This window comes from Podarcis filfolensis (genome assembly GCF_964270895.1).
Source record: "Podarcis filfolensis genome assembly, chromosome: 11".
NCBI lineage: Eukaryota > Metazoa > Chordata > Lepidosauria > Squamata > Lacertidae > Podarcis > Podarcis filfolensis.
This window is the reverse complement of record NC_139613.1, coordinates 58,209,647-58,237,214: the sequence shown is the minus strand read 5'-3', so window position 1 is coordinate 58,237,214 and position 27,568 is coordinate 58,209,647. Positions and strand designations below refer to the sequence as shown.

The 27,568-nt window shown below is 40.8% G+C and overlaps 2 long non-coding RNA genes across 2 annotated transcripts in view; both read left to right on the top strand.

The window, feature by feature from the left end:
• LOC310745102 overlaps window positions 1-18,827 on the top strand; it is a 169,085-nt gene extending 150,258 nt beyond the window's left edge. The window contains exon 3 of the long non-coding RNA XR_014539936.1: window positions 18,266-18,827. This is a non-coding gene — a long non-coding RNA (uncharacterized lncRNA). The remainder of the gene's footprint in view (window positions 1-18,265) is intronic.
• A 5,129-nt stretch (window positions 18,828-23,956) lies between these two features.
• LOC310745115 lies at window positions 23,957-24,160 on the top strand. The gene is made up of 2 exons (XR_014539951.1): window positions 23,957-24,036; window positions 24,123-24,160. It is a non-coding gene; the product is annotated as an uncharacterized lncRNA (long non-coding RNA).
• Window positions 24,161-27,568: the final 3,408 nt, after the last annotated feature.

Here is a 27,568-nt window from a genome sequence, read left to right as displayed (position 1 = left end):
CTGCACCCATGTGTATAAATATAGCAAGGTCATAATTTTGTTAGATGGGGGTTACCTTAGAACACGTGGCTTATTTTATCTACCCTGAAAGGTATCCTTTTACTGGTAATAACAGATCATATTTATGTTCTTCTGGAGTTGTACTCCTGGATAAGAGTTGGTCTTGTTTATCCTTGCCTTTTTTGTATCAATAATATAAAATTGGAAGTATGATTATACAGATATGGTCTAAAGGCACATAGGGCCACCATATTGTTGAAGCTAAGCACGGCTATTTCTTGGCAGGGCTTGGATAGTGACCATCTGGGTATCCCATGTATGCCATCTTGGGCTCCATGGTTGAGGCATGGCAGGAGATAAATGTAAGAAAATAAATTAAACACTCTTGAAAAGTTTCTGCCTATTCCTTTAGAAATACATAATATGCTAAAAGACTATATTTATTTGTTTGCTGTTTAGTCATTTAGTCGTGTCCGACTCTTCGTGACCCCGTGGACCAGACCATGCCAGGCACTCCTGTCTTCCGCTGCCTCATAACCTTTATATGCCTGTTGTCTTTGTCCATGGGGTTTTCTTGGCAGGGATACTGGAGTGGCTTGCCGGTTCCTGCTCCAGGTGGATCATGTTTGGTCAAAACTGTCCACTATGACCTGTCCATCTTGGGTGGCCCTACATGGCATAGCTCATAGCTTTTCTCAGTTATTCAAGCACCTTCTCCATGGCAAGGCAGTGATCCATTTGATTTCATGCCCTCAAGTATGTCTGTTTTTTATTCCCCAGATAGAGCTGTATTTTGCTGTACATTCTTTTATTGCTGGGGTGCGGGGTCCAGAATTTTCAGAGATACAGCTTGATCCTTAAACACCTCTGGATAGCTAGTCTAGTAAAAGGCAAAGCCATCCTTCCTTCTAGGAGGACAGTTGTCAGGGCAGTGTGCATTTTTCTGTAACCTTTGAGAATGGTTCCAGTCCATAGCAGCCTTATGTGGAAGTTGAAATCAATAGGCCTTACTTCCAGTTCAGACATAATGGGAAACCCTGATTTCCCACTATGAGAAAGAGCAGTAGCAAGGCAAAGGCTTACATGCTTTTCACCCCCTCTTTTGCATGCCATTTCTGAACTTGGGGGACTGTGCTTGAACTGTGTTTGAGAACAAGTGAGGATCTGAAACAGTTGGAAGCTGGCTTATTCTCATGAACCATAGTTTAAACAAACCACCGTTCCCCTCCTTTGGACATCGCGAGAAACTGTGGTTTGTGAGGACCTCCAAGCCTTGTATTAAACTATTTTGAAATATCTCAGAGTCAGGACCAATATTGCCATTTTTAGTCAGCAGTTTCTCCCAAAGAGTGTGGCAAATGTAAAAAAGAAAAAGAAAAAAGAAAATGGATTGTTCACCTTGCTTAATATTCCAGAATCCATTTTTTATGCCGATGGCGAAGAATGTTGCTTTTGATAGATATTCAGTAGTTGTAGGTAAGGGAAAGTGGCTTCTTTTCACTGTTTTCTTTAAGAGTTTTGAATCTGTGCACTTTCTGAGTTTCCCCAATAGTTTTCTGATCACCACCAGACTGTTTATCTAGTCCGTTCTTTTCTACTGGTTGTAAAATTTCCTGCCTTTGTAAACTTTGAAACACTGCTTTCAGAGGCTGTTATAAAGCTACTGGTACTTTCCTGTTAGGTAATTTAACCAGCTTCACACTTTGTGTCAATCTCTGTTTTATAAGCTCCACTTAGCTGTCCATCTCCCTTAAATACATCACTGAATTATCTCCAAATACTTTCTAGAGTCTGGCTTTCACCTTCATCAGAATATTCAGTCAACTCCACTGGATACTTTGAATATGTTCTGGAATCATATATTTATGAGGTTCATAGCTTGGATGGCTTTAGGCCTAATGGTGTTGCTACTCTCAACTCACTTACAACCACAATCTCCTAGTCTGTATTTATTATTTGAAAGATAACAATTTTGATTTTGAATTTTGCATTAGCTTTAATGTAGTGGATTGGTTTTGCGGAATACCCATCTGAAGCACATGGCTGGGATTCAAAGAACCATGAGTGGTGTTTAGTGCATTACGCTTTTTCTGGTCCCTTTTCTGCTTCATTCCTTTACATCTCTAGGGAGGGTTGCCTGGACTCTTATGGATTATTGTACAGAGGTTTTATGTACAAGGAAAATCTGTGGCTCCCCCCTGCACATGCCAAAGTGCTTTCTACACATGCTTGGTGTTCTCTGGATTCCACTCCCCTCCCCACTAGAAATCAGTGCTGACACTCCCTGCAGTTTTAATGGAGCTGGAGTCATTTCTATGATCATTCCTTCAGAACCACATCAGAGACAGGGCCTATTCAGTCACACACTTCTTTTGCCCCTACAGTGTTCTGCACATTTCAACAATATTATATGTTTCTTTGACTCCTTTTCATTATATGACATACAGGATGGGGGAGGAGAGAAAGAGAGAGACAGAGAGAGATTTAAGGAATGCTTTCAAACCTGTGATATCTTACAGCTGTGTGATATTTTAACTGAAAATCTCTTTATAATTGTGAATATGAGCAAGAACACACATGGAAAAGAAAGAAAAATGTGAGTTTCGTTTTGTGGGTCGTTTGTTTGGTTGATTGTTCCTCCTTGACTTTAGGAGCTGTTCAATTCTCCCAAATATGTGGATGAGTCTTGATGAAAATTATAGCCTTCAATATTGCCTTGTATTTCAAGGGATACATAATAATTACCAATAGATATAATTTGGTACCAAGGTACTATTTGCTTTCACTTCAAACTGAATATCTGTTTTCAATATCCCTATTTTATGCCTGCAGCATAAATAAAAATAAGGGAATAGTTTCTGTACACCCAGGTGACTTTATGCTAAAGTATAGGAATTGGAAAATGTAAAGAAAATTTTATAAAATCCAGAATGATCCAACATGGGCCTGTGAGCCTATATGACTAGCAATGAATCTTTATGGCACAGAAGTAAGAAATTCTAGTGTGACTCATCTCATTGTCTGGCAAGGGAACTTCTGGATTCATTGAGGTTCAAACCTTTTCTTGGATTGGGTGTGTGTGGATATATATTATCCAAAAATCTAGGATTTCTCCATTCTTTTCTGGGAGCAGTTCTTACCTTTGTCCTGATAGCAAAAGAAAAAGAGTATGAAGTAAACCAAAGAATGCTAAATAATGTGAGTCAATTTAGTCTGTGGCTGAGGGGTGTTGTGACATAATATGAAGGTGTGAATTAAAAAGTGGGGAATGGAGAATAGGTTGAGTGACATGGATATTTTGGTGTCAGCTGTGAGGAAAAGGGAAATGAAGGACAACGGAAGAAATAAAACTAATCTTCTCAAGCCTCTAACAATTAAAAGTTACTATCCAGGAGGTGGTGGATTAATTTAGGAAAGAAGTGTCCCCTCAGGTTAAAATACTAGGTTAAATTAAGTTAAAATACTTTTTTCCAGCAATTTGAGAGGGCAAAGGGAAAGTACCCCAATAAACTGAGATGGGAGAACGTCTGTGAACATTTCATGGAAAGGGTAGGGGTTGGCTTACTTGATTTAAACATAGCACTGTATTTTTCTGTTTATAAGACACCCCCTATTTTGGGGGACTCCAAATTAAGAAAACACCTCCTCAGCACTACCTGTGGATAAGACGAGCCCCAATTTTAAACTTAATTTTTTGGTTAAAAAAACCTAGTCTTATACAGTGGTACCTCCGGTTATGAACTTAATCTGTTCCGGAGGTCCGTTCATAACCCGAAACCCGTTCTTAACATGAGGCACACTTTCGCTAATGGTGCCTCCTCCTGCTGCCATACCGCCAATGCGCGACTTCCGCTCGCATCCCAAGGCAAAGTTCGCAACAAGGGGCATCTACTTCCGGGTTAGCGGAGCTTGTAACCCAAAGCATTCGTAAGGAGGGTGGTACGTAAAACGAGGTTCCACTGTACACGGAAAAATACAGTAATGTGTAATGAGTTTAATAATCAGTAGTGTAAAGGTATGATCAGGGTTGGAAGTAAGTGCTGAAGGCATTTCAGTGTTAGCAGTCTCTGTGGGTTCTAGCAATTGCACTGACACATACCTAACAAATAAACAGTTGGCTTCATTGGTAGCAATAAAACAGGGAAACTTGCAGCCACCTACAAATGCAACATCTTGGACTTCTGTGCATCAGTTCAGTAGTATGTGAGGCCTTCCCACAGAGATGCTTTGCCAGTGACAACATTAGGGCTAACTTTCTTTCAAAAAGGCTAGCATTAGTCTTCTCCTCCACTTTTTCCAGGAAGAGGAAATCCACCCCACGAACAGGAAGGAGATTCAGTTCAGTCCTACAAAACACTCACTTTCCTGGGACATTTCAGGAAGAGGGAAAAAGGGGTGGGGAGATACATTTTCTTCAAAGTCACCAACGTCACCATACATACAATATAGTAACTGAATGTTCCAGTCTGAGATTGACAGAACCTTCAAAAGTCCAGAATGTTTCCCCACAACTCTGCTATCACAAGATTAATTCTAATCTTTATTGCATGGCGAGGTCCTGAGCCCATCCCCATTCCTTTGATAATGAAACACATGGACACCAATATTTTGGGTTAATGGGATAAATTAGATCACAACCAATAGTTACAGATATGAGCGGTATTGGCTTAGGCACTGGAACTGAACCAATTATATCTGACTCCTGCCCATCACACAGGTAGTCTCATAAGGGTCAACCACCAGTAGGGGGAGCCCTATTGATGTACATCAATTGCAAGCTCCCCCAGGGTCCCCAATAGGGTCATGGCATGGCCCTAGCCCATACCTGAGCTTCGGACAGGATCCACACACCCTGGATCCCTTTAACAGAATACCCTTAAAGAGGAGGAGCAGGTGAAGGTCACAGCCTTCCCTGCCACAAACCAGGTTTACCAATGCCTAACCGCCACTCAAGCAAATTGCTAGATCTGACACAGGAGGAGAAAAGGAGACTGAGCCCCAGCTGCGCGGAGGTTTGATTCGGGTAAGCCATGCCCCCGGTCAACCTGATTGATCGGCCATGGGGCGTGACGTGGCCGGGACTCCCAATGATGCGGGCAGCATTGCCACACCCTCCGCCGAGCGCGGGGCCTGCCTGCAACTCTGCCCTCAAGGGAAGGGGAGCGGTCTTCTCATGCTCTTCCTCTATGGTCAGCAGTCTTGATCCCACATTAGCTAAATGCATGGACAGAAGTTTGAGAACAACGTTTTATCTTGGTTATTGAGAAATTGATCTTACAAAGTTTGAACACATGGTGAAACAATCACACAACTTTGCTATACAGCTAAAAAGGAGCAGAATTTTAAGCAATGTTGACTCATCCCATAGCCCACACCTCAAAATGTTTGCATGAATTTGCTCTGCCATCACCTCAATGAGGGCAGGGAAATTCTCACACAGCCCTAGGATAAAAGGTTCAACATAATATACAGAGCTAATTCCAATACACTTAGTAACACTGGGACACGGTATTGAGCGATCTTTCTTAGCACACCAGAATGGAAACAATGCCAAAGCTTAGTAAGGAAAATTCAACATGGGTTTGCATGTGTGTGCGTGCAAAGTGGCAATTACCTATTGTAGCAGTGAACGAAGCTGAGAATTAAAAGAGCAAGAAAACAGTTGTTTTGGGAGGAGCCTGTACAGTGGTACCTCGGTTTAAGAACAACCCTGTTTACGAACTATTCAGTTTACAAACTCCACAAAACTGGAAGTAGTGTCCCGGTTTGTGAACCTTACCTCGGTCTAAGAACAGAATCTGAATGGTGCAAGGGCACCGTCGGCGGGAGGCCTCATTAGGGAAAGTGCGCCTCGGTTTAAGAATGGTTTTGGTTTAAGAATGGACTTCCCGAACAGATTAAGTTCGTAAACCAAGGTACCACTGTAATGGATTCCACATTGTGAGTGAGTACTTCACCATGGCTCAGGGCTTGCAGCAGCATGCACCATCCTCTGTTGAGACATAAGCACCCTGGAAGGATCCACTGGTGTTGCTGTCTGGCTCTCTTGCTCATCTGGTCACTTGACTATGGGGTTATGGTGTCAATGGCTAGGATTTTCCCACAAGTCCCTGATGTACCTATTACAGCATCACTTCACAACACTGTGGTGTTCTTCTGGCAGGCAGCTTCCCAGCCTCTGCCACTGCCGCCAGCAAAATTCACTGCTGGGGCACCTGGGGAGACAAGTGACCCCAACCCAGGACATTTTGCCAGCCCACTCCTAACCTGGAGCAAGTCTGACCAAGGCTGGGTCATCTAGAGTGCTTTACAACTTGGATTCTGTCCTTGTGTGTGTCAGCATGTTCTGGCTGGGTTTTGTGGAATTTCTGGATGGGTGTCAATTTGATGCTATTGAAGCAATACATGAGATATGCCACTGTAGACATTATGTCTATGGGATGTAGCACCAATTTGGGTGAGTCTGTATTTGGTGTCATCCACATAGTGAGTTATAACGTGTGCACTTACTCCTTGTGTCAAGGGCCCTGCCTGCAGCCTGCATGAGGCACAATTCAAAATATTCAACCTGCTTTCATTTTGTAAGCAAAACTGATTATTAACTTGCCAACATGATTTGTATGTTTAAGTACACTTTGCAGTCAATAAAACAATAAATATGCACCTGATTTGCACACTCGCCATGTTTATTGGGTACACTATTGCAACCTGGCTCAGATAATACATTCCTTTAAATTAACAGAACACTTAATGCCGTAGGAATAACATAATCTAAACCCTGCATTGCCAGGAAGAAAATCAATTCCTTGCAGTTGATTTGGATGAATCCTGCATTGTAACTTAGTCACTCCTTATCAGATGAGATTTATATTAAGGTTTCCTGATGCAGCCTGTAGTTTTCAAGGGAAGGCACTGCAGGCTGCCGCTCCTTGTGATTGGCTCTGACATGTGCAGTTGAAAGGGCTCTTATACTGAGAATGATCTTCTTTTTTAGCCTGTATTGAGTTGGGACTGATTTTGATAGCCCGTTTCAGTCAAGAACCATAAAGTTATTGCACATTTAAAACTGTCAGTATGAGCCTCATTCTCTCCCCCCCCCCGCTTCTGTCTTTCTCTTTCTCTCTCTCCAGCCCCCACCCCATCGCTCCCTCTCTCATCATTTCACAGGACTGCAAGGTTACAGAAAGGTCTAATCAATTGTCAAACTCTTCTTTATCACTGAGAAGGTGTTTTTTTTCTTTAGGAAAAAAATCTAACTGCCCTGCTGCAGGGGGTTCTTCTGACTACACAGCACCCTTTTCCACATACAATGCTGCCATGATTAATGTCCTCCCACCTCAGACCTTGTTAAAACCTGTTCTTTAAAGCAGCCTGGTGCACCACAGTGAGAGCAAGAGCGAGGTTGCATAAATCAACGTGTTCTCACAGCCCCCAGGATATCCATTATAGATGCCAGCTGGATGACTGGAAGATAGAGAAAAATGAATATTGTATCCTGTGGCCTTTTGCCTCTAATGACCACTTTTCAACATTTTTGAAGGCATGATTAAATTTTGATAACTGGGGAAGTCACTCTGAACAGGCTGAAATAGAGATAAATTGACTGAGGGTCTGACATCTCAGTGGAGAGCAGGCAACTAATTAGTGTGTGAATCGCACTGTGAAAGAGATGTAAAAGGGAGGCAGGTTTAATCAGAGGCGCTGCTGAGGTACAGAAATAGTCTGGGATAATTGCGGCCTAGGTAGAAATCACAGGTTCAACGAGCGGCTTTTTCTGTCCGCTTGATTGGCAGCCGCTGACCTAGTGTCTCAAACCCTTGAACTCATACAACAGTAACAGCCTTGTCAAAACAATTTGCTTGCAGCTCTCTATGACCGGTTATTTCAGCTGTGGTGCTGGGACACCCAATTTGAAAGGGTACTTTGCTCCTTTGCTTCAGTGGGAGCTGGGCGGAACAGCCTCATTATTTTTGATGACTTTACTTTTGAACCTTTTACCCCCTCCTCTCCTCAACACACTCCACAAACCCCCACCTATACCCTCTCACCAGGGACTCTTCTGGACAGATGAAGTGTCAGATCAATTTAACTGTTGATTGCGGTGCTGGGGAGGAGAAGGAAGAATGAAGGCAGGAAAGGAAAAGAGGAAGGGCAGGGCATGTATATGTGTGTGTATCTATAGAACACTATACATTTCATTGCTCAAATGGAACTTCTTTGATAGGTCATAGTACATGCAACATGATATGCATTTTATGTGCTGTAGGTTTCTGCAGTTTCTTCTACTGTTTGATACTGTTAGGTATCAAAGGTAGCACATTCAATTCCTTTAATGACTGGGTTGGGATGGAATCATTATGTTTGATGCAGCTAAAACATAGCGCTAAACAACTCAGAGAATGAAAGCTCAGTCTCCACATAGGCATTCTTGTTCCTTTCCCACTATCCCATTCTGGCAAGAATTTTCTGTCTTAAGGGCAAATAACAGCAAATCCCTAAGGCTGCAATAGCCACACTTGGCATGAGATGGGGCATGAATTATGATGGAGTGGATGCCTTGTTGACTTTCTCCACCTGAGAAAGAATTAGTGTTTCTCAGCATTACATTTTATTTTTGCCCAAGGCATTTTAGTTTCTTTTTCTAAACTGATCAGTCCACTGGGTCTAGTATTGTATCCAAAACAAAACAAAAAAAACGAAACTCTGATGTGACTGGGTTTTGATGTGACACTTTCTGCCTTCACACAGCCTTCAGCTAGGTTAGAACATATTCCACATGATAACGAGGACCAATGGTTATTAGGGCTACATAATTAAATGCCTTCTGAAAATTGTTGCTGTATTACTAGGTGGGTCATAAAAGTCCCAGTCTCTCACTTGTTTGCTCTCCTTCTCCAAGAAACCCAAAACAGCAATTATTTCTTTTTAGAGTAAAAAAAAGAGAGAGAGAGAGGAGAGTTTAGGACTCTGTGCATGTATGAGCCAAGTCTAAATCTGAATGAGTTAAGCAATGTATAGAAGAAGGGTATGAAAGAGACTAAAAAAGGGATCGACAGATATGGAATTCACCATAAGAAATTAAATTGGATTTGCCCATTTGAAGTGGCAGCATATTGGACCTATGAATCAAGTTTTTGAACAGCCCAAAAAGTTTATGGGTGAAGCCTCCATTGCTGTGCTTAGCTTCAAGCTTAGCTTGTGGTCTGGCAGGGGGGCACAGCTGAGGGAGATGAGGTTACACTTTTCTCCCCAGCTGTGCTTCAATCATTGGAGGAAAAAGGAGGAGGAGAAATAAACGTTGGAAGTGCCAATGATGACAGGGGCTGCTTGTATGTGACTGCAGTGGGATGAGGAAGAGTGGGTAGAGGAGAAAGGGGAAAGGGATTGTTTTATCTCCACACATCTGTGAAAATTTAATTTAGAAGTGTTTGCCTAAGTATAAACCTTCCCAACGCTCCTGCTCCCCTGTATCAATCTCATCTACTGTTCTTTTCATTGTCACATCTTTCTCTAATCTTCTCTGCCCAACCCCTGCCCTCTCAATGTCATTGGCATCACTCAGATGTTACAATGGCTCATTGTAGGCCAGACTAGCATGCCTGTTCTGGTTGCCATTAGCGAGAGGGACGGTGGGTGTTTTTGGTTCAGTCCACAGTGGTGCAATGTCCCCGCATACCTATTGTTCAACCAGTACTCAAAATGAAATGCAGATCAGTGTAAACATCTATGACTGGTTCAGCCATTACATGTATAAGGTGGTCCTAGGGTTGCCTCCTCCCTTTCCTTGCTTTTAAAGTGTTAAGCTGCTCAGAGCAGCTTCGATGTGCAGCACTTCTGCCACACTAGGTACAGTGTCCTGCTATGTACCATTGTACAGGGTGGGGACATAGCTGCTGTCCCAATGTATTTTTGTTCACACAGGAAGCAATGTACAGCTGCTTCCTTCACCATTTTAAAAGGTATTGCACTTTGAAGCAGCTCTAAGCATCTTTACACTGACAAAGCAAGTGGAGGGGGCGGGGGAAGTAGCCCTCAGTCCACCTCATAAAGAAAAAGAATTTTAAAAGAAATAAATTTATGACAGTTTTTCCACATGGCTTTTATAGGATTTGCCCATGATTAGCCTAAAAATATATACACATGAAAAGGACAGAACATACTTGAATACATCCCCATCTGGAAATTGGATGGGCTGTGCTGAGACAATTTGCCCATTCCTAATTGGTTACCTAGTTTTATAGAGGGGCCAAGCAACATGGCAATTGCATTCGCCACCCCCAGGAGTGCATATTTCAGGAGTGTCAACGCAGACTCCTAGAATTTGAATTGATTATTCAAGGAGCAATTTTCAAAAAATAATAACATGGATGTTGGGATGAATTATGTGGGTGCACTAGCCAAATAAGTCTGAAAAGTCTCACTAGAAATATCCATACCGTTCTTGTCACTTGTGTATGTGATGGCAAATTCTGTGAATTTCCTACGTTAAGATGGTGAGTCAGTGACAAATTTCAGCAATAGCTACCTCTTTTTCTGACTCATATTGCTGTGCCTGTGCAATGAACATACTGACTCTGTGTCTAGTTATTACCAGCAATCAATGATTCTATGTTCTTAAAAGAAAACAAGCAGTGAGGCATTCACAGATGACAAGCTTAAATTGGACAAGACGCTGAATGTGTCACAACATTGCCTGGCAAAACACAAAAGCTTAAAATGAAAGGCCCTAAGCAGTCTGTTGACATAGCATAAACTGTCAACAAACATTTCAGGTACTTTCACATCTAGCCCATTCTGTTCAGCTTGGGTCAAGTATCTGGTCTAGGCTAACCAGATGGGCAGTATGGTCACGGGTCATGGTCAGTTATATAGCATTAAGAACATCAAGATGACACAGTCCTGTAGATTGTCACTCAGGTCAGTTTCAATCCAGAATGAAGAGGGAGGGTGTGCAAACATTTCAAATGCTTGTTGACAGTTTATTGTACAAGAGCCAACCTGTGGCGCAGGAAGCTGGCACTTCTGGTACTCCTGGACTGGAGCAGGGAAACGGGGGGGGGGGTCTGGCCGTGGGATGGAGCCCCACACTCTAGCCTCTCATTTTTTAAGCAATGGGCTGATGTCTGTTCCCTCATATAAGCTTGAGGGAAAGCAGCATTATCTGGTTTTTTTATTTAATTTGATTTGTATGGCACATATCTCAAAAAGGTAGGCTGTCAGTGAGTTGTTTCGCAAGATAGCATCTAACAAGTAAAATAAGGGAACAAGAAGATCAAGTATATAAAGAGGAATGGAAAAGATTTGTGGAGTATTTGGAAAATAACTAAACATGTGAAAACGTTAGCAGGATTAAGGTAAATTCAACAGTATAATATATAACAAAGGAATAATAAAAGGGAACGAGAATTAAATGGATATATAAGAATATTCAGCATAGGTGGGAAAATTAAAGGAACCAGGGAAGGGAAAGAAGGAAAGTAGTAAATTATTGTTTTATTATAAAGAAAGATGTGAACAGGGGAAATGTTTATTTTAATGTCAATTTGGTTTTGGAAACTGTAATATTGAAAACTATAAATAACATTTATGTTAAAAAAAACTTGATTACTTGGGTTTGTTTTGACATAAGAACAACCCATCCCAAACAAAGTAAAACTCTGTTAAAGAAATTAAAATCTATTCTAATGTATTGGGATACAAGTTTTTAACACAGAAAGAAACATTTCATTTTAAAAAATATATGCAAAAGGAATAGTATGGAACATGAAAGGCATGACAAGCAAGATGGACTGTTGGAAAGATATGTGCCACAATTCTGCCACTTTCTCTGTGGCAGGAATCATAGGCATGTGCCAAGAGAGGCTTGTTCTCATGCTAGAAGCCAAAATCTGGGGGACATTGGGCCCACCCACAGTGTCATCATGACCCACGTGGTGGGGTGAACTTCTCATCTGCACCGATAGGCAATTCCTCCACACCAATCACTAATGTGGTCTCACCAGACACACGATCCATTAGACTCAGATCCAGTGCATCCCACAACCCATGTGGCTACAGACCAATGATATTGGGTCACATGATATCATAAGTTAGTAGGCTGGCCTATGACTGACAACACCCTCCATCACTCCATGGCACATAACAAGTGAACATGTGCTCCCCACTGCCTCTGGACCATCAGTCTGCAATGGGAGTTTGTCAGGTCTTCTTAGCATGGGTTTAAGCCTGGCACTGAAGCCAGCAAGGTTGTGACTGTGCAAACACACACTACAGAGCTAAACAACCTGGGCACAGCAAGTGAAGGTGGCACAGGGCTTCTGATATGCCTTCTGTATTAGACATGACTGTGGCGCATTGGTGGGGGAGGGGGAGCTCCCTATTTGCACTCATTTTGGGGGGTTGGCTTCAATACCAGTGGCTGTTCTCAGCCATTCCCAGTATGGTAATGCATACATGGAGCCACTTTGTCCTCTATGTGCCGCTGGAAGAAGCAGGATTGTGCCTCATAGTCCTAATAGAATAGATGTAGAACAGACTAGTCTGAATAGAATAGATGAAGCCAGCTAGTAATGAATTTCATGACACCTCCTGTTTCAGGTGGAAATATCTTATTGAGCATACAACTGTAGCAATGGTGCTTACATTGGAAAAGCAAATGTTTGAGAGGCACAGCAATTTGCAGCTGGGTTAATAGTGGTAGAATATTTTTTTTTAAAAAAGTGGGTTTTCAATTAATGACCTTTCTTTCTCTTTGTTTTCGCTGCATGATTTCTGATTTTGGTGTCAGCTTCTATGGCAAAATGGCTCTGAAAGTATTAACAATAAAAACAGGCAAAATCATTTTGTATAGGCCAGAGAAGCAGTGATGACTTAATTGCTACTTTAGTGAAAAGGCTGCTGCCATTATGCTAAATTATTAAAAATAACACCCAGTGTAATTTGTCAGAATGTTAGCCATTACTGTATACGTTGAAAAAAGAAGCATCCATTTTAACATTTCAGTGTTTGGAATAATGAATGTTGGAAGAATGATTTATTGAAATACATCCTTTTAACAAAGTTAGCTCAGGTGTGCCAAATATTTCCAGACATGAGTGCCTGAATAAAATCCCTATATTCATATTTAGGAAGGAAAATGTTTAACAACATGACAAAATAACTGAACATTCTGACTCCAGGCTCTTTTCTTTGACAAAGATATGCATGCCTCTACAATGCACTGTGGGTTCCCATACAGAGAAAAGTGGGGAATGAGGATGAAGGAAACAGGTAGGCTACAATTCCTTTTGCCTCAGCCACTCTAAACCCAGGTTTGGGGACATCTGATAGGACAACATAATAACACAGCAGTTTCACTCAGTTCCAGGTGGAAGCATCTAAATGTAGGGCCAACACTACATACAATCTTTATTAATGAGCTACTCTTGAAATAAGCCAATGAATAAAAAAACTCTTGATATTGTCACAAAAGTTTCTTTTTTTTTAATATAGATTTTTATTGGTTTTTCAACACATATTAAAGGACAATACAAAACAATACATGAACAAACAAACATATAAACACATATAATTTCTTAACCTTTTTTTCTTTAAACCTTCTTTCAGCGACTTCCCCATACCTCCCTTTTCTGCATCCCTGTTTTAAATCTTTCCAGGAACCCCTAATTTCAATTTCTTATAGCACTTTCTTTATATCCTTTTTCTCATATCCAATTGTTTGACCCTGCAATTCTATTTTGCCTTACCCATGACATTTTAACACTCGTTAATTTTGCAACAGTTCTTAAGGTAAACTTTAAATTTCTTCCAATCTTCTTCCACCGTCTCTTTCCCTTGGTCGCGGATTCTGCCCGTCATCTCAGCCAATCCCATGTAGTCTATCACCTTTGTCTGCCATTCTTCCAGCGTGGGTAGTTCTTGTGTCTTCCAGTACTTTGCTAAAAGAACTCTTGCTGCTGTTGTAGCATACATAAAAAACGTCCTATCTTTCTTTGACACCAATTGGCCCACCATGCCCAGGAGAAAGGCCTCTGGTTTCTTCACAAATGTGCATTTAAGCACCTTTTTCATTTCATTATAAATCATTTCCCAGAAGACCTTAATCCTAGGGCACGTCCACCAAAGGTGGTAAAAGGTACCTTCAGTTTCCTTACATTTCCAACATTTGTTATTGGGCGTATGATAAATTTTTGCCAGCTTGACTGGGGTCATGTACCACCTATATATCATTTTCATAATGTTCTCTCTTAAGGCATTACATGCCGTGAACTTTATACCGGTAGTCCATAACTGTTCCCAGTCAGCAAACATAATATCATGTCCAATGTCTTGTGCCCATTTAATCATAGCTGATTTAACCGTCTCATCCTGTGTATTCCATTTCAACAGCAAGTTATACATTCTTGACAAATTCTTAGTACTGGGTTCCAAAAGCTCTGTTTCTAATTTCGACCTCTCCACCTGAAAGCCAATTTTCCTGTCCTGTTTAAAAACTTCATTTATCTGGTAGTAATGAAGCCAGTCTCTTACTTTAAACTTCAATTTCTCATAACTCTGCAATTTCAATTTTCCCTCCTCATACTCTGTAATTTCCCAATATTTTGGCCATTTAGATTCCATATTTAATTTTTTCACTTCCTTAGCTTCCATTGGTGACAACCACCTGGGAGTTTTATTTTCCAACAAATCTTTATACCGAATCCAAACATTGTATAAAGCTTTCCTGACAATATGGTTTTTGAAACCTTGGTGGATTTTAACCTTGTCATACCATATATATGCATGCCAGCCAAATCTGTTATTGAACCCTTCCAAATCCAAAATGTCTGTGTTTTCAAGAAGCAGCCAATTTTTCAGCCAGCAAAAAGCCGCTGATTCATAGTACAATTTTAAGTCCGGCAGGGCAAACCCCCCTCTTTCCTTTGCATCAGTTAGTATCTTAAATTTTATTCTGGGCTTTTTGCCCTGCCAGACAAATCTAGATATATCTTTTTGCCACCTCTTGAAACAATCCATTTTATCCACAATCTGCAATGTTTGAAACAAAAATAACATTCTCGGCAAAACATTCATCTTAATAACAGCAATTCGGCCTAACAAGGAAAGTCTCAAATTTGACCATATTTCTAGATCTTTCTTCACTTCTGTCCAACATTTTTCATAATTATCTTTAAATAGGTTCACATTCTTAGATGTCAAATTAATCCCCAGGTATTTCACCTTCTTTGCTATCGTTAAACCAGTTTCACTCTGGAACTTCTCTCTTTCTGCAACTGTTAGATTTTTATCCAATACTTTCGTTTTCTGTTTGTTCAACTTAAAACCTGCTACTTGACCAAATACTTGTATTAACTCTAAGACTCTTCTCGTACTAGTGTCTGGCTCTTGTAAAGTTAATACTAGATCATCTGCAAACGCTCTCAATTTATACTGTTTAGCTCCGACCTGAATCCCTTTAACCAGCTGATCCCCTCTGATCATGTTTAATAAAACCTCCAGGACAGATATGAAAAGCAGTGGGGATATTGGGCACCCCTGTCGTGTCCCTTTTTCAATAGCAAATTCTTCTGTAACCACATTATTTACAATCAATTTTGCTTTTTGTTCAGAATAGATTGCACTTATACCATTCTCAAATCCTTGGCCTACCCCCATCCCTTGGAGATTCTTTTTCATAAAACTCCAAGAAATATTGTCAAAGGCTTTCTCCGCATCCACAAATATTAATACTGCCTTAGTATTAATATTGACTTCCAGTAACTCCATAATATCTATTATATTTCTCACATTGTCTGACAAATGTCTTCCTGGAAGAAAGCCCGCTTGGTCTTTATGAATCTCCCCCACCAAAACTCTTTTCAATCTTTTTGCCAAAATGTCTGCAAAAATTTTGTAATCCACATTAAGTAATGATATAGGGCGGTAGTTCTTAACCTGATTCTTCTCAGTCTCTGACTTTGCTATAAGTGTAACATACGCTTCTTTCCACGATTCAGGTGCCTTCTTCCCCTCTAAAATTTCGTTACAGACCTCCTTCAACGGTTGTATAAGCCATTCTTTCAAAACTTTGTAATATCTGGAGGTTAGTCCATCAGGTCCTGGAGATTTTCCCAATTGCATACTTTGAATGGCTCCCTCAATTTCTTGATCAGTTATCTTCTGGTTCAAAATCACTTTACTTTGTTCAGAAATTTTTTGTAATCCATATTTTTTAAGAAATTCTTCTATTTCTTTTTCATTCACCGGCCCTTGTGCATAAAGTCTCCTGAAATAGCTCTGAAAACAGTTTCTGATCTCATTTGGTTTGTAAATATTCTTTCCTTCCACTTCTAGATTTGTAACCGTGTTCTGTTTTTGTGTCACAAAAGTTTCTTTACGGCTCTAGGAAAGCCTCAAATCTTGGGCAATTCTGTTTTATCAATAATTATTCTGAATTCTGATATAATGGAAATGCCACTTTTACTGAGTTGTTTCTAAGGAGTACATCTTGAATCAGGTCTGCAGTTTCCTGTGGGTTTGGGAAGGGTACTCACTGTGTGAGGAAATCTTACAATGGATCTGCCCTAATAGCAGCCAGGAGTTCCTAACTATGGAGGGAACTCTCCCCGAAGAGATGCGATTTGATTGCACATCAGGCACTCTTAAGTCACACACGCTACATGGCCTGCACTTTAGGCTGGCTGTACTTCAAGGTTGCCTCTTCAAAGTTTGCCGGAGGGGAGGAAGAGAGCCAGAGCTGCTGTTACAGTGACCCAGCTGCTGGGGGGTTTTTTGAGCAGTTCGAAGGCAACAAATGCTCCAAAGAAGATCCTGGGGACGACCAGTCGAGGGTTTCCGCTGCGATCGGAAGCGAGTTCCCATGATGCTGCTCTATCCCTTTTGGAGCCGAGTAGTGCCAATCGTTGAGCTGTGGCTCCAACAACAGGTTGCCTCTTGACTGTTCCCCCAGGAGCAGTAAATCTCTCTAAAATCAACCAAAGAAGACTATGGAATAAATTGGGATTTATTTGCAGTATTTGGTCAACCTCTGGAGAGCAGGAGGGGAAAGGAGACTGTAAGGTCTGCACCACCAGCAGTAAATATTGGAGACTGATTCAGCACTCAGCACCCCTTGCAACCCCCAAATAGTGGTGAATAAGAGTTGCCTGTGTCAGGGACCCATACATAACACGAGACTGGCCCTTTTCACTGGTGAAATACTCTTCCCAGGGAGGCTCACCTGGCACTGTGGTAGATTGCAATAGATCTGGATGCACTGCAAAGTTAAGATTGCTTTCTTTGATCTGTCCTGAATCTTCCAACATTCATTGGCTGTCCATGAGTTCTGGTGTTATGAGAGCGGAAGAAAAACTTTTCTCTATCAATTCTCTCCATGCCACGCACATTTTAAATAAACTTTTATCATCTCCCTTCTTACTTGCCTTTTCTCTTAACTAAAAGGTCTCAAATGCTACAACCTTTCATCACAGGGAAATTACTCCATCCCCTTGATCATGTCAACTGAACTTCTTTCAACCATTTCCAACTCAACAATATCCTTTTGAAGGTGAAATTACCAGAACTGTACACAGTATTCCAAATATGGTCATACAATCAGAACACGTGCAAAAGTGTGTAGCAGCTTCCAAGCATATGTAATCAGTCACAGACATGATCCTCATTTAGGAAAATTGTTGTTTCTGGAGTTAAGGGGAACACATTTAGGCTGTAATCCTACACCCCTTTACCTGGAAGTAAGCCCCATTTAGCTCAAGTAGAGCTGAGCAGACATATATATGGGATTATGCTGCTATTTGTGTTAGAGATTTATACCCTGCTTTTCAATCAAAGTTGCAATAAAAAGAATGTAAAACAAGCTACATAATTTAAAAGGGCAGCATAAATGCAGCCAGCAGCGATAACAGAAGTTGGATTCTCAGACAGTTACAATGATATTTTCGCATTACTGTATATTTTGTATGTGTTCTAGGTCTCAGATACAGCATAGAAACAGGTTCTGGAGCATAACTTTGGCATACTCACTACTAAATTAAAGCTGTGATCGTCCCAAACCAATGATGAATGAGCATTTTAGTGCTCTGCACCAGTAGTTTGTAAATAAGGTTTAAAGCCCCTGCTTGCTGCATTCCTGCCACACACACACACACACACACACACACACACACACATATATATATATATATATATATATATATATAATTTATTTTCTAGGTTTACAAAAGTTTAAAGATTTTCTTGGTTTACAAAAGCATTGTCTCTTTTTCAGGTTGTAGAGTCTCTTCTACAGATCAGTTCCATTTGAAGTGAGACATGTGTTGTATACAGAACAAGGTTGCCTTTTAAGGTTTTCAGAAATGTGGGAAACATAATCAAGAAAACTGAAACATCCTGGATTGGATCTTATTATTCATAGCCAATTTCCACAGTGCTAGATGAATATGTGTGAGTCTGTATCTCTTTCAAGATGTGTCATTATTTATCTGCATTGTGTTCTTTTCACTGCACTCTCTGTGTGATTGTCTAACCACTCATTCCATAACACACCAGATGACAGATGCCATGAATAAATGAAAACATATGTTTCACCTGGACAAAACTAATATGGCCATAAAATCAATAAGCGTTTGTCCAAACTCTGTTGATTTCCTCTTAAAGAATTTGCCCCTCCCCATTCTAGGGGTCTTTCATTGAAAAAATGGGAAGGGGGGAAAACATGAGCATTTTACATGTCCTGTTTAAGTGGACTTTTTTGCAGTTTCATCATTGTCATCATCATTTATTAGATGTATATACCATTCTTCATCCAAGGTTCACAGAGCGCTTTACAGTTTTAGTGGTATGAAATTAATTAATTAATTAATTAATTAATTGGCCTTCTTCAAATGATCTCAGGGCAGTTCACAATAATGTCTCATTGTCATTCATATAGTAAGAGTTAGTATTTGATGTATTTACTTGCAGAATTGTTTGCATTATCTCTCTGAGTTTGTACATGGCTCGCTTGCTTTTTAAAATCAGGGTATGAAATCCAGCTTTTAATACAGTGGTACCTCGCAAGACGAATGCCTCGTAAGACGAAAAACTCGCAAGACGAAAGATTTTTTCGTTTTTAGAGTTGCTTCGCAAGACGAATTTCCCTATGGGCTTGCTTCCCAAGACAAAAACGTCTTGCAAGTTTGTTTCCTTTTTCTTAAAACCGTTAATACCCAGGTGCATTGCTTGAAGAGGTGCAGTTCCGTGCTTCGCAAGACGAAAAATTCGCAAGACGAAAAAACTCGCAGAATGAATTAATTTCGTCTTGCGAAGCACCACTGTATTTTAAAACACTTTCTACCTAATACTTTCTACCTAATAGAAAAATACTACATCTTCATATTGTGGCTAACGATATAATAAAAATGCAATGATCTAAAATAGTCAACTTCCCCCGACCTCTCTCACTACCAAGGAAATATAACAAGCGAACTGAAAGAGAAACTACCCAAGTGACGTTGACACAACCCCCCCATACACAAAGTAAAAGAATATGTTTTACCACCCCCTCTCTTCTTCCCCAACCTTATGCTGCATGCAACACTAATGTCTCTCAACAAATGTAATTGTTCTGTAGAAAAACCCAACCTGAAAAAGAAACAATGCACGTACTTTTGTAAATCATGAAAATATTTTTTTAAACTATTTTAAAACAAGAACAGGCAGCAGTATTAACAATTATTGCAGTATTTTATTGGTACAACACATATGCATCTGTAATGGAGTGAGACAGACATAACTGAAATGGAGGAACTTTCTTCCCAGCTTGAAGGAAGTTATGCGTAGAAACTGCATAGAAACAAAAAAAAGGGACAATTCTTAATGCATTGGTTCTTCGCCGCATCAAGCAGTTGGTCCCTTACCTTTCCCGCCCCGACCTGGCCACAGTGATCCATGCGACGGTCATCTCCAGGCTTGACTACTGTAATATGCTCTACGCAGGGCTGCCCTTGAAGCTGACCCAGAAACTCCAGCGGGTGCAGAATGCTGCAGCGAGGCTCCTCACGGGGTCTCTGCCATGGGAGCATATTCACCCAGTGCTTTTCAAGCTGCACTGGCTCCCGGTGGAGTACAGGGTCAGATTTAAGGTGCTGCTTTTGACCTTTAAAGCCCTTCACGTCCTAGGACCCTCGTACCTACGGGACCGCCTCTCCTGGTATGCCCCACAGAGAGCCTCAAGGTCCATAAATAGCAACACCCTAGAGGTCCCGGGCCCTAAGGAAGTTAGATTGGCTTCAACCAGAGCCAGGGCCTTTTCAACTCTGGCTCTGGCCTGGTGGAACCCTCTGCCTCATGAGACCAGGGCCCTGCAGGATCTGATTTCTTTCCGCAGGGCCTGTAAGACAGAGTTGTTCCGCCTGGCCTTTGGCTTGGAGCCAATTTGATTCCCTCCCTTTCTTTTTTCTTTTCCTTCTCCTCCTGCGATGAGGCTACATTTTAATATTTTAATGTTTCAGTATTTTAATGTTGTATTTTAATTTTGTTTTTAAGTTGTAATCATTCATCTTGTTTTTATTATTGCTTGTAAGCCGCTCTGAGCCCGGCCTTGGCTGGGGAGGGCGGGGTATAAATAAAAATTATTATTATTATTACTTTGGAAACAAGTACAGGTCATTCAGAATGTGGATGAGGAGAATCTCTGAAGTATCTCTGCCTTCAAAATTCTCTTCCAGGCCTCTTGCTCTGGATGATGCCACAGTTTCATGTCATTGGCTGCTTTCTGTCATTCACCCTACTTTCTCTTATAATGCTTTTACAAGCAATGCTATACATTTCTGAGGCTTTGATGTATTACCTTTGGACGGCTCATGCCTCAAATTTATAAAAAAATCTATGCATCCTATATTTACTCAAGTATTTTAGTCCCCTTAAAAGCAGATGTAGACCAAGTCTGATGCATCATAAAGGCTACAATCCTACACACACTTAGCTGGGAATAAGTTCCTTTGAACCCAGGTGGATTTACTCCTGTGTAGACATGCATAGGGTTGCACTGGAAATCTTTCCGCTGACACTTTTTATTTCAAAAATATCTTTTTAATTTACAGGCTTGCCATGTGACCTCCAAAACCAGACTCACTGTTATGTATTATTATAATATTTATTGGCATTTTCATTTTCAAAAAACACTGTGTGATTTTACATAACTTTACATTACCTGTATTCTGACTCTCTTTCTTCTTCTCCCTTGCCTTCTTTTGTATGGAGTTCTGTTGTATTAAGAAACCTCTCATTAATGCTTTGCAGGCATCCCAAACCTCATCTAAATCAGTTTCCGTATTTAAGTTTAAATCAAAATAGTCTGTGATAGCCTTTTCGGCTTTTCCCGTTATTTTCTGGTCTCTAAACAACCCTTCATTCATTCTCCACCTAAATGAAACCTCATCTTTTCCTTTCAGTTCCATCATTACGGGATTATGATCCGAGAGTGTTCGATGTTGAATCTCAGTTCTTATTGCTCTCGGAACTAGGTCTCTGGAAATCCATAAATAGTTTAGTCTTCCTGAACTTTAGTTTGGTTCAGAGAAGAAACTATATTCTTTATCTAATAGGTGCTTTAATATCCAAATATCAATTAGGTCATAATTCTCCACAAAAGTGAAGAAAGTCTTTGGTAGTTTCCCTTGGTTTGAATCTCTCTTTGAGTTCTATCCATTTCCAATGAAACCACCCCATTAAAGTCACCCCAAAAAATTATTTTTTGATCCATGTTCAAAAAGCTTCTCTTCTAGGTTCTTATAGAAATCCAATATCCCCTTATTAGGTGCATAAAATTCCCACAATTAACAGTTTTTTGCCTAGTGCTGCCACTTCTACTGCTAGTATCCTCCCCTCTTCATACTTGAAGAGCTGTCGTGAATCATATTTATCGTTTATATACAGAACAACTCTTTTTTATTTACCGTACATCTGAAGAAATAAATTCATTACCTAGTTTTTTATTATTTAATATTCACCTGCGTTTTCTTGCCACATGTGTTTCTTGTAAGCAAATAATATCCAAATTCTGTTTCGTTAATATATGATGAATTTTATTTCTTTTTACTCTATTGTTCAGTCCACTAAAATTCCAGGATATTATTTTCAGAGCCACCTCGTATCAATTTTTAAATAAAATATGTCTATTGATTCCTAAATATTATCACTTCCTTGTCCGAATTCTGGCACATCATCCTCCTTTTTCCCAAGCTCCTTTGAGTACTTCCTTCTAAATTTATCAATGTCCTGAGGTGACTTGAACTTAATTTTTTTGTCCTTGAAGAAGAAGGAGATCCCTTCTGGGAATTTCCACCGAAATCTAATTCCATTCTTTCTCAGAGTTTGTAATTCCTTTATATGGCTCTCTTTGTTTCAAAAATCTTTTAGGTGTTTCTTTATATATTATAATATATTTCTCCTCAATGCACAATTTCTTCTCTTGATTAGTTTTTAGAATCAAGTCTTTCATCTCTCTAGAATTAAAGAAAATCAAACAGTCACCAGGATTTTTTTTACCTTTTTCGGATTTAAATTTGATCCTAAAAACACTATCAATTGTTTGAGGAACCTCATCTTCCTTCATTTTTAGCCAATTAGCAATTTCTGTTATCATCTTATCATAAATTACTTCACCCTCCTGTTCTGGGACACCTTGGAAGTGTAGTTGCATCTCCTTTTGCTTCATCTCCATATAAGCCAAGGTATCCAAGGTCTCCTCATGCATCCTTGCCAACTCTGATACATCTCCTTTTACCTTCTCTCCCTCCCTCCTTGTTTCTTTTACTTCTTTCTTTTCCTTTTTAACAGCCTCGTCTAGAACTTGAGTTTAAGATTTAACCTCACTTATTTGACCTCTCAGTTCAGACACCGATTGGTCAATTTTCTGTTCCATCTTTTCCAATCTACTCTCAAGATTCTTCTCCCTCTCTTTAATGTCCTCCCTTATTTTAGCAAACATTTCTAAAACATCACCTTTGGGCTCTTCTCCCTGTTTTGAGTTCCTCCTTTCTCCTAGAGTGGACTCTGCTCTCTTTTTCTGTGACATAGTTGTTGCTTACAGTCTCTTATAATCCTCTCTGATGTTTAAATGAGCTTTTGACTGAATTTTTAACTTTGACCACCAGGTGATGCTCTTTTAGCCAGTTTTATAAATTTAAATGTAGTAACTCAACTTGGCCACTTAGGATCACTTTTTACTGAAGCTCCTCTCCCTCTGTCCAGGTCACTTCTTTATCCTCCTTTCTCCTCTCCTTGTTCCCCACTCCTTGTTATACTTCCCTTTAACATGTTTAGCCTCCAACCCTAAGTTTCAAGATCAAACTCCAAAGCAAGACAAAAGAATCAAAAGTGACTGGGGGAGATTGAAAAACCATTTTTCAGACTCACCCGTTATGAGAAAGCACATCAAATCTGGCCATGAAACAGAGGCCTCCTTGCACAATAGTTTGGTTGCACCTGCCAATCTGAAAGCAAGCAAACATAGACACTGAACTTTCTAAGTTGCCAAAACACCTGTAATCAAAGTTGCATCTGCACCTGCACCACACCTTGCTCAGGTCTCCTCCCAATTCTTGCTTCATGATCCGCCATTCACTGACAGAAGATTGGTAAGCTATTGATCATGAATTGTTAAAAAACAAAAACACCACCCTACATAGCAAGCTCCACAGCATGTTTCCCCCATAAGGTCACCTTGTCTGTTACCTTTGCAGGGAGAATTGCTCCTCTAGTAGTGTCTGGAATTCAGACAGACAAGATGCATAGAGAGACTTCTCACACCAGTGACTGGGAAAGCTAGGAGGGTAAGCAGCCACCTGATGCAGCCTACCTAGACACACCAGTGATGCATCAAGTGAGCATCTTCCCAGCAACAGCACATTGCCATGAGGGTGGTGCTTGAAATGGTCCTTTGGAGCAATGGTGGAGTCAAGAATCAAGCTCAGTCACTAAAGTCACCTCCCTCCCATGCTAATACTTTGGCTTAAGAAAAAGGGAGCCAATCGTTATTTGGGCAGATTCAGGTAGGTAGCTGTGTTGGTCTGACGCAGTCGAAATATATATTAAAATAAAATAATTTTGTTACTTGGGCAGTGTGGGATAGAGAGGGATAGAGAGACAGAGAGAGATAGAGAGGGATAGAGAGACATAGCAGTTGCATTGGAAGTAAGCGAGGACACCGCAGGGATTTGAACCCCGTCCTGGGAACCAGGAGCGCCGACCGCCAGTGTCTTTTGCTTTTTTTTTTTCAGCAATGCAAGAAGGGGAAAAGCAAAACCTGAGAGAACATTGGCACAATGTTCTCTCAGGAAAAAGAAAACCTTAAGATGCTAAGAAGAGCTCTTTGGCGAGACCTGTGGAGAGACCAGCAGAAAAGTAAATGGGGAAAAGGAAAGACCAATACAAAAAAAAGATTGTCTTGAAAAAAGACGACTGAGTGGCGGAATGTGAACTTACCTAAAGCAGCACAGTCCAAATGCAGGTGACTCTCTCTTCAGGTATAGGGAACTCTGGGAAGCCTGAAGGAAAAAAGAGCTGGAACAAAAGAAGAAGTCTTCTCCTACCTGCAGGTGAGCCTCATTGTGGTGACACGGAATGGGCATCTTCTGACAACTCAGTCACCGCAACCTGAAAGAATCTTAGCACAATGAGTTGCAGAAGGAACACGATAGAGATTTTCTCCCTAGCCAACCAAGGGATACTCACCTAAATGTCCTTCAGTCATGGAATACCATTTTGACCACCTTTTTATTTGAAGCTGGGGGCACCATTAATCTAGAGGGGCAGAACAGAGAGATCTAGAGTCACTAGTTTGTCCCCAGTCACCTTCCACCAATCCTACAAAAAATGGGTGTGTTTTTTTGTTTTTGTTTTTTTAAAAAACAGCTTTTCTTACCATTATGACTTCCTGGATTCAGCTGGAAGAGCTGGCTTCATTTGAGGGTTTGGAGCTCTTTGCAGACCTGTGAACAGATGAGCAGAAAAGAAAATGGGGAAAAAGGAGAGACCAACACAAAAAAGATTGTCTTGAAAAAAGACGACTGAGTGGTGGAATGTGAACTTACCTAAAGCAGCACAGTCCAAATGCAGGTGACTCTCACTTCAGGTGCAGTGAACTCTGTGAAGCCTGAAGGAAAGAAGAGCTGGAACGAAAGAAGAAGTCTTCTCCTACCTGCAGGTGAGCCTCATTGTGGTGACACGGAATGGGCATCTTCTGACAACTCAGTCACCGCAACCTGAAAGAATCTTAGCACAATGAGTTGCAGACGGAATACAATAAAGATTTCCTCTCTAGCCCAGCAAGGATACTCTGAAAAGCCTGAAGGAAAGAATACCTGGAACAAAAGAAGAAGTCTTCTCCTACCTGCAGGTGAGCCTCATTGTGGTGACATGGAATGGGCATCTTCTGACAACTCAGTCACCGCAACCTGAAAGAGTCTTAACGCAATGAGTTGCAGACGGAACACAATAAAGATTTCCTCCCTAGCCAACCAAGGGATACTCACCTAAATGTCCTTCAGTCATGGAATACCATTTTGACCACCTTTTTATTTGAAGCTGGGGGCACCATTAATCTAGAGGGGCAGAACAGAGAGATCTAGAGTCACTACTTTGTTCCCAGTCACCTTCCACCAATCCTACAAAAAATGAGTGCTGGTCCACTGTGGTTCATTAAGTCCAGGGTCAACGCAGCAGTCTACCAGGAGATTTTGGAGCACTTCATGCTTCCTTCCACAGATGAGCTTTAAGGGGATGCTGACTTCATTTTCCAGCAGGACTTTGGCACCTGCCCACACTGCCAAAAGTACCAAAACCTGGTTCAATGCCCATGGGATTACTGTGTTTGATTGGCCAGCAAACTTGCCTGACCTGAACCCCATAGAGAATCTATGGGGCATTGCCAAGAGAAAGATGAGAGACATGAGACCGAGCAATGGAGAAGAGCTGAAGGTTGCTATTGAAGCATCCTGGTCTTCCATAATACCTCAGCAGTGCCACAGGCTGATAGCATCCATGCCACACCGCATTGAGGCAGTAATTGATGCGAAAGGGGCCCAAACCAAGTACTGAGTACATATGCATGCTTCTACTTCTCAGAGGTCCAATATTGCTCTATTTGCAGTCCTTGTTTTGCTGATTTCATTTAATATTCTAATTTTCTGAGATTGCTAATTTCGGGTTTTCATCAGCTGTACGCCATGATCATCACAATTATAACAAATAAAGGCTTGACATATCTCGCTTTGCATGTCATGAGTCTATCTCATATATTAGTTTCACCTTTTAAGTTGAATTACTGAAATAAATGAACTTTTCCACGATATTCTAATTTTCCGAGTTTCACCTGTAGGCTGTAATGAGAGAGTTATGCAATCGCAGCCACATTACGTACTGGTTATAGTTTTGCCTGCTCTTTTGCATTGATACCTTTTGAGGCCCATTTCCCATATCTTAGATAATTTTCTGCGCAGGTGGCATAATGGTTCCCCTCATTATTTCATCCTCACAACAACCCTGTGAGGTAGGTTAGGTAGTGACTGGCCCAAGGTCATCCAGGAAGAACTTTCCTAAGAGAAATAATACACTTTCACGCAGGGTCCTGGAGTTGCTACGTCTTGAGCAGTCACTCTGCATCTCCTCCTCCACAGGAGCCAAGGACAAGCCACCTCTTTCTTATCATTGCCATCAGCAGCTTCATCCTCAAAATGCCTTCTTTGCTTTTCCATACTGGAATCGGCAAGTCACCTTCAGTTTGCTTGTGGTTTTTATCTTCCTAAGATGCTGGCATGTTTGGGACCTTCTGGGTAGAGAAACATCTCAAAGAACATAAAAACCCTCAACAATATTTTGGTGCTCATCTTCTGCATTCCCCCATAGCTTCAAATTAGGTAAAATACTCTGACCAGTGACGAGTGCATTTTGCTTCTGCTACTTGCGGCACTTGCTTTCCACCAAAATCTTGGCACACCCATTCTAAGGGAGGGTTACAGATGCCAGATGCCACTCCCAGGGCTAGAGGAAAAACAAAAAACTTATAACCTCAGGAAGGTGGTACACACAAGGACTTTCCAGACTTTCTAGCAAGAGACAAGAAGTAAGTATGCCTGCAATGCTCCCAAAATCCCTCCCTTCTCATCTCTCCTATTCCTGGCTTCAGTAAAAAACTTATTATCAAAGTATTACTAAGAACATTGCAGAGGGCTTTCAGTTTTTGTGTTACCAGCTGCACTTCATCAGCCTTCATCCACCAACACATCTTGCTTCTAAGTCTTTCGTGTGCTAAAGTCTTCCCAATCTTGGCTTTTCTAGCTTCAGCAATGAAAACCTCACACTTTTCCTAACATCAGATGGCTTCTCTTGTTGCCTTTTAAAAGAAAACTTCATATCCATCTATGTGCTTTCATGTGCTCCTTTTTACATCCAAAGATTAGTTTGTTTGAAAAGTAAGCAAAACTTGATTTACCCCCTTCAAATTCCTTCATCTTCTCTTGGCTTCTCCAGTTGTCACGTGGTGTTTTTGTTTTTGCTTTTTTGGTGATTATCCTTAAAATCTTCATTT